Genomic DNA, 8,457 nt, shown 5'->3' on the forward strand with positions numbered 1-8,457 from the left:
CCTAACTCCCCAGTTTGTTAGGATTCAAGATTACTATTTGGCTCAGCCCCTAGTCCTTTGGTACTGGGTTGTGGTCATGATTATGATCCCATACAATCAGTTTTATCACACAGGGGAGAAAAACTGTTTATAACACATATGGCATCCTGGCTAAAGAAGCACAGTTAGTAATAATAGTAACTTCAAGGGCAGCTTATCTACTCGCACACTTCAGTAACAATTAATCTGCTACATCTGTCCACAGAATAAAATTTAAAGTTTTATAGCAAAATCAACATAAAATGTGCACTTGTATATAGTATATTTCCTCTCAGCAGAATGACTTTATCCTTCTGGAAATTGTGGGGTTGTAAGTTGGGTAGAAGATGTGCTAAAATGTTGAATGACGTCAGACCTCAAGGCTGAAGGTCAAAGGATGCTCACCCAAGTTTAGGGAAAATGCAGGGCACAGTAGGGAAAGAATGAAGTAGAATGTCAAGGAACATTGAGAAGAGGCAGGGATAATGATTACTCATTTTAAATTTTAAATTCAAGAAGGAGGTGAAGGAAAAGAGAGGATTAGTAGAAGAAAAGGATAAAGAAAGTTAAGAAACAGTGACAAAAAAGGAAGGAAGCGAAAGAGGACAAATGAAGAAACCAAGAGAAAAAAGAAAAAGTTGACCTAAGTAAGCAAAGAGAGAGAAAAAAAAAAATCTTCAATACCAAAATAGCATCAGAATACAAAACTAACAAGATGACATCCAATCAGAAACAAAAGGGATAGCCAATCAGCCAAACAAAGGAGAATAAAAGTAGTGAAATACCTCTCTTGTTTATAGTTCTGTGATACTGTCTGTGTTAGATTCCAGAAATGTTCATGGTATGAAGTTGATCTTGGCATTTGGCTGGAATTGGTCTTGTGTTAGTCCAGTTTTCAGAGCCCAGCTGCTGGCTCCTCGCTGCTGTTTCAGGTGCTTCCACACTGCTGTTCTCACTGATTACTCCAGTCTTCAAAGGTGTATGTACACCTGTGCCCCGGGCAGCTGATGTTCTGGGTCTTGGAGCTCCGATTCGTCTGTCTGCTAAAGGCCTCTTATACTCTTCTTACAGGCACTAGACTCCAGGGGGCAATGGAGAAAGTGTAGAACGCCGACTCAAAGTCTTCTCAGAGGCCTGGCTGCTCAGGGGGCCAAAACAGAATTTTCAATGGGTAGTTTTAAGAGGTAAGACTTAGGGTGGGGAAATAACTCAGTGGAGAAATGCAGCCTAGCATATGTGATGTTCTTGCTGTACAACAGAAAATAAAAAATAAAAAGCAAGAAATGCAAGTTTTTGAGAAGTGCATCATAGTGAGGGCTTTGCCTTCCTATATGGAGTGGCACCTTATAGAAGTGATTAGAAGTTACTTAAAGGTCTGTTTATCTATTTACTTTAACCATGCAAGGAGAGTGTTTCAACAATAAACATTGCTCTTTTTGGAAGACAGTGAGTATCATCAGATGTTGAACCTGACGTTGCGTGATCTTGAACTTTCTAGACTCTGCAATTATGAGAAAATAAATTTATTTATAGCTTATTCAACCTGTATTTTTTCTGCTACAGCAGCATACATATACTACAAAACCAACTAACTCTTCAAAGGAATTGGTGTAGTTTGAAATACTATAGATGTAATAAAACACTAAATTTCAAAGAAACAAGTTGGCTTGAATAAAACAGAAAACAATTATATTCTTATGCATCTTATAACTGTTTAGTAGGTTCATCTTACCTGAGAAATCAGCTGATTACTAGCCTAATAGGTTGCACAGAATTATGATGAATTCAACATTTTTCACTCAGAATACTCCATATATATATATATATATATATATATATATATATATATATTTCCTTGTTTTGATCTTCCAAGTTATAGTATGAAATTCCTGTTTAAAATGCAATGTTTTTCCAGTGCTCTGAGGAAGGAAATGTATTTAAGGATGTATATATTTCTTGGAACCTGACTCTCAACAAAGCAAAAATAAAAAGAGGAAAAAAATAAATATGCCAAAGATACACAAAGAAAGCTTAACAATTTACTCACTTTAAATACAAACTTAATGTGAGCTAGAAATCTAATTTCATTTATTGGCTAAGTATACTTGTCAGTAAGTTCAAAATACAAGCATTCTAGACCCTTAAGTTAAAATAAAGGCAATGTTTTGGTTCTGAATTCCACTAATACGTCTTATAAACATCAACATAATTCATAATAAGGCAGAACTCCTAATGAGTTTTCTTGGTGTTTCTCCTGATTCACAACTTGCATCCTCAGGGTAAAACATTTAAATAGAGAACTAATTAACATACCACATTTCTGTGTGACCTTGGTAGAAGGAGTGACAATGTTTTGTTGTCTTCTTTTTAAAAAAATTAAGTTTAGGCTGGGGATTTAGCTCAGTGGCATAAGCACAGGTTTTGCAAGCAGGCAGTCGTGAGTTCAATCCCCGGTACTGATTTAAAAAAAAAAAAAAAAAAAAAAAAAAAAAAAAAAAAAGTTAAAAAAACAGCAACAACAAAAAAAATTAAGTTTAAGATTACATAATAAGAGAACTATAAATCAGGTTTGCAGAATTTCACTTCAAAAAAGTACCTGAGTAGTGATAAATGTATCTCTTCCTTAGTTTGGAGTAAGATCAAACTGCAACTTGCAAGTGTCTTGTTTTATTTTTTTGTCTAGAATTGCCATGGGGCCTAAAGTTACTGTTTCCTTTTCCTTGGAGAAAAGGAACTATCGAGAGCAAATTTATAGATGCTTACTATGCTGTATAATTTATTAGAGGAGTCTTGGAATATACTGAATTTTACAGTTACTTAGCAAGTTTGGTTTGTTTGGCTTATCTTCGTTTAATTTTATAATAGATGCAAGTGTTGAGGAAGAAGATAAATTAATAGTGTATCATGTTGAGAGAATGAAAAAGAAGTAGGAAAAGAGAAAACATATGAAAGAAGAGCAAGAAAGAGTACAATCTTTTCAGATCCAAGAATTCAAAATCTAATTAAATTTTAAGATCTAATAAAAACTATTTAGAATTTGGTATGAACTTAGATATCCTCAGCTGGGGCAAAAGAAATTGCATTACCACTTGCTAATTCCAATTCATGGAATTCTTCTAAAGAAATTGATTTATTATACTAATAAGCCACTGTAAAATTTGATGGGATTAAATATATTTGTATTTATTAATATAAAGCAGTGATTAATGTAAATGCTAATATGATTATGTTCTTTTTACAAATTCAGATGATGTTTCTAATGTAAATTAAGAAGATTGTGTCACCTATTCATGGGATAGGTTATAATGAACTTGCAATTTCATGTAAGAATTTGAAGTAAAAAATTACAATACAGTACGATTGAATGCTTTGAATTATAAGGTGCCAGTTCCCCCAGTTAAAACTTTGGTACATTCCTATGAAGTAAAAGCCAGTTTGTTCTGTCTAATAAGAAGTATCTAGACAGGAGGAGGCAGCTCCTCTTTTTGGTTAGTTGATTTGTCCCTACATGTAAAAGACAAAGAGACTGATCTGAATATCTGTAGCTTTTATAATTTTTCAATGACACCGACTTTTAGTTTAGTCCTTTTTATTCTTATGATATAGTGCTAGTTACATATACTATTTGCAAAGCCCCAGAATGATTCTTCAGTGTTTTTCAGTTGTGATTGTTTTTTTAAAGTTTATTTTATATGAGTCAATTATTTAAAAGTTTTTAAAAATATTATTATTTAATATAGTTATCTTAAAGCACTCAGGACATACTAATCGTGTATCATTATACAGAATAAATCAGAAAAGTATATGTGTGCAGATTACTACAGAGAGATTACATAATTTAAATTCTGCAATATTCAAAATTATCTAAAATTACCTACAGAAAAGTATATGTGTGCAGATTACTACAGAGAGATTACATAATTTAAATTCTGCAATATTCAAAATTATCTAAAATTACCAGAGGTTACATTTACTTACTGAAATGACATTAGTTGTTAATCTAATGATAAAAAACTGGATAAAGCATGATTGCTTCTTATTTTATTTTGAGGTGGCTTGGAAAACATGTGAAACTTCAGTCTTTCAGATGTTTATATTGATGATTTCCCTACAAATACCTGCAGGTAACACAGTACATGCAAACTACCTGCGGATAGTATGGTCTATTGTAAAAACTGAATGGATTTTGTAGATCAAGAAAACACGATGTGAACAAAGTAGATTCTAAATTAGCACATGGCGATTTCCAATTTTTCATACCACAGCAAAATATCGCAGATCCATGCAAGCCCAGTAAATGATAAGGAATATTCACAAAAATATGTCCTCCCACGTTTTCTATGCTTACACTTGAATGTAAGGAAATAAAAACTGCTGAAGAGATCTGGTGGTTTCACCAAGATTAAGAGAAAACAGAACAGTAAAAATAAATAAACGAAATGAAACAAACCACCGTTCTTGCATAGGTGCTGCTGGAACTGAAAGATAAGAAGAGACTGGGTGGCAAACGCAGCTCGGAAAGGATATTCTTTGCCCACACTCCATGCATATCACCACAAAAGGTTTAAGAGGAACCTTCAAGAAGAATCATTGCATGTACTTGTATTTATTGTTTTTGATACACATTTATAATAAATGTTCAATGGGTTTGATCTGTAGCATATCTTTGAGATGACAACATGCCTTGTGCTCCACACGTCTGGCTTTAAAACTCTACTTGTCAACTTTCTTAATTGCTCCTCATTCCAAATAATTGACTGATTCAGAGAAAGTAATCCTCCAATTTATCTTTTATTGCAAACTATTTTTAGATTATAAGAGACTTATCATTGTCTTTGTCAGTGAAATTGCCTTCAAAACAAGCCTGTTTGTATCCACATATTGAAAGAAAGTGGAAGCATGAGAGAATCAGATAAATTGTAGAAGTTAATTCCTCAAAGAAGAACTCAGTGTCATATGTGGCCCAGATGCATTAGACAATGCTGAATGTAGCAAGTTCACAAGCAACATAGAGCAATTCAGCTTCTCTTTTTTTCTCCCTGTAGGCTAAGCTTCTCCATAGCTAGGAAATAGGAACTTCATTTATCAAATATGTTGTACATCAGTGTGGACGTCCTTAGCTCCAGATTTGATAGATAACCTCTTCAACAAGGAGGCTCCATATACCAAATAAAACACATTTGTTTTGTCATAAAGCGATAAACTATGTCAGTGGTTGATGTTCTACTGATGATTCTCAGCCTTTCAAAACTCATGATTTTCACAGGCTTGGAAATTGAGATTAAAGTCATTAAAGAAAGCTACTATAAAAGATGGCAAGACGTGTTCTTTTTCAAGGCACATTTTTGTCCTTTCTTTCATTTTTGCCAACACTATACAACATTTTCCCTGAGAAATCATTATCGTCTTTCCAAAACTCTACTTGTTATTATATTTCTTTAACAATAAGTAAGAATATTTTGCTAATTGTACAAATACAATGACAAATATGCTCCCAATCAGAAGTGTAGCATCAAAACTTATTTGGTAAGGTTCATTGCTTCCTGATTAATAATTCTATGTCGGAAAAGGCAATATTTCTCACAGTAGTCCTGACATTTTTGTTTTCTTTAATGTTACTGAGACATATCTTAGCAAGGTTATGTGGTCCCAGGATCGTAGGCAGTAATATTTCCACAGGATATATTTTATAAAAATTGATGGCTTTTTTCTCTCTGGATAACGATTTAGGTTCCCACACTGAATTCAATGATTGGCAAAAACGAAAGAAACAACAACCAAAAAAAAAAAAAAAAAAAAGAAGCTATAGGTAGTTTTTAATATTGTTTATTTTGGAAGTGGTAAATTAAAAAAACAAAAATTAAATCCTCAATATGCACTTGATTTTCTCTACAGAAGAATTTTGAAATACTTTTTATTGAACTTGCTTATATATGAGAGCCAAAGTTAACTTCAATTGAAGCACTATCTTTATATAATACTTTGTTTCAAAATACTAAATGCAAGGCACAGTGCTTAATAATTTGAAAGTCACATGAAGACATGACATTGCGATATTATACATTAAGAGGAAAGCTTGAAATTGTTATAGGTATGTTTATAGGTATCCATGTAATACTAAATACTGTGCTTTTCTGTGTGCAATTATAACAGAAAATTGCCCCCCAGCCAGTATATTTCAGCAACTAACTTTGTTAATTACTCAACTAATGGTTTCTGTTCCATCTCTGGTTGCTTTGTCTCTTAGAAACAGTTGGTCACTGTGATGTATAGCTCATCACTACAATGCACATCACATAAACCAATCTCCAACTGACAAGCCATTCTGCCTTTCTACTTCCTCTTCACTTATCCCGTATAAACTGCAGATCACCAGTGATTGGAGCCTGATATTTTGGTAGTGATCCCAATCAGGGCCTGTCCATGTAAAATGAATCTTCCTGCAGATTCTGAGTGTGGTTTCTGTTTCTGTGTGCCATTGCATGCTATGGGCATCTGCCAGGCTCCATGCATATCTGTGTATGGAGTCAGGTATTTTTACTGACCCATTACCAGCAGTCCAGTATGCATTTGACTGAGATCCTAAAGAGTTTCCTTCCACAGGGATATGAAGCTTTTCTAGTTGGGCAGAAAATAATACAGTAGATGTTATGGAGTGTAGTAACCTGTGAGGTCATACAGTATAAATTTCATTTTGTTTTGTTTTTAATTAAGTGCAAAGAATTTCAGAGCAATATATATATGGTTGTATGTATGCTTTTAAAAGTGATAATTTCCATTGTTTACAAATTCTGTCTTTCAAAATCATATCTAAAATATTTCATCTTACCGTGCCTGAATTATACATGAGTTTTGTTTAATTCACTTCTTCTTTGAGTCTGGTTTCAAAGAATTCAATCTGAATTCAAAATTTTTCTCCTTTAAACTCTAGTTTCATAATAACCCAACTCTGGATCACATTATATAATATGATCATCCATTGTAATATTTTATATTATAATTATATTACTTTGCATTATATCATGTTATTTCCCTGTACCTAAAATAAAGGATATGGGTGCTTTATATGGGAGCCTCTTCATTCATTAAAAATGAAAGAATACACTAATGATTATAAATAGAGTAACATTATGTTTACTTGATTTTTAAATTTTGTTCATGTGTATATCTATTAATCTATAATACCTAGAAATATTTATTAAATTTTATTTAAAATATAAAGTTCTGATACCATAAATGCTTAATAGTTATAACATGAAGCTATGAAGCTCATGAAGACATCCATATGTTTTTTAGTGTCTCTCTTCACAAGCTATATGTCAGACTACGAGTTCACTTCCCTACCTTGCTTAAAAACACTTAGCTGCAGAGTATGACTAAATCCTTATGGTTCTTAAAATATACTCTATAAGTTGCCTTTCTGAATAAGTCTGAACCTCAACTTTATAAAAATATTGACTTAGACAAGAGAAACATATCAAATTAAATATAATTAACTGATTAAGCAATATGTTATCCACTTTTCCAAGTGGGTATACATTATGTTATTATTAATATTTTGGCAAAATTGCAATTGGAAAACAAGAGTTTTTTTTTTTTTCTTTTGTCTTTTATTTGAAGCAAAGAAAAATGAAGCCTTACTTAGGAATAAGAATAAATTTTTTCACGAATATTTTTGAACCAGAAAATAATGCCCCATTCAGGTAATGACCAACTTTTACATTCTTATATTCAGGATCCAGTTCTTTTTAATTTCAACTACAATACACATCTACGTTAGTGACTGTTAATCCATGCTGTCATGTTCAAGGCCACTTATGAACAGAAAGAAATCACATTGCCACCAGGAGCTTTTGTTAGGATTTTGATTCTCTCCTCTTATTTGTTATGAAAAGACACATACAGGGCATTTTGGTTTTACAAAAACATGTTGCAGATAAACACTTATTCCTACTTAGACATTATCAGCTTTTAACAGGAATGAATTCTTGACTCTGTGTTTTGTAGGTAATTAGCCAATTCAGTAATCTGCAGAGGCAGAAAATAAATGAGTACCTTGGGGTGAGTGACCAACATTTCAAACACTAAGCATTTCTCTTTTAAAATGCACAGTTTATTTTTAACATGAGAATTAAAATTAGCCACCGCCAATATAACTGGGAAGAAAGACAAACACTGATTAAAAATCAAAGAAATGTAATCCTTGTATAAAAGTTTACAGTCAGTATCATAAACATACAGTCCTAATGGTATATAAATTAGTAGTTGTTGCAAATGATACTTATTGATAATTTCAAATATTAACCAATAAGAGCAAAATTCCTACATTATACTTTTATTAAACTTATTATGTGACAATGCTTATTCTTTGTGAAGGCAGAAATGAGGAATTTTTCAACATTTATTACTATGGACTCCGTCCTGAGTTACTTGAGAGAA

Source organism: Cavia porcellus, unplaced genomic scaffold, assembly GCF_034190915.1.
Source record: "Cavia porcellus strain 051 isolate PalLab524CR breed Dunkin Hartley unplaced genomic scaffold, mCavPor4.1 scaffold_4, whole genome shotgun sequence".
Classification (NCBI taxonomy): domain Eukaryota; kingdom Metazoa; phylum Chordata; class Mammalia; order Rodentia; family Caviidae; genus Cavia; species Cavia porcellus.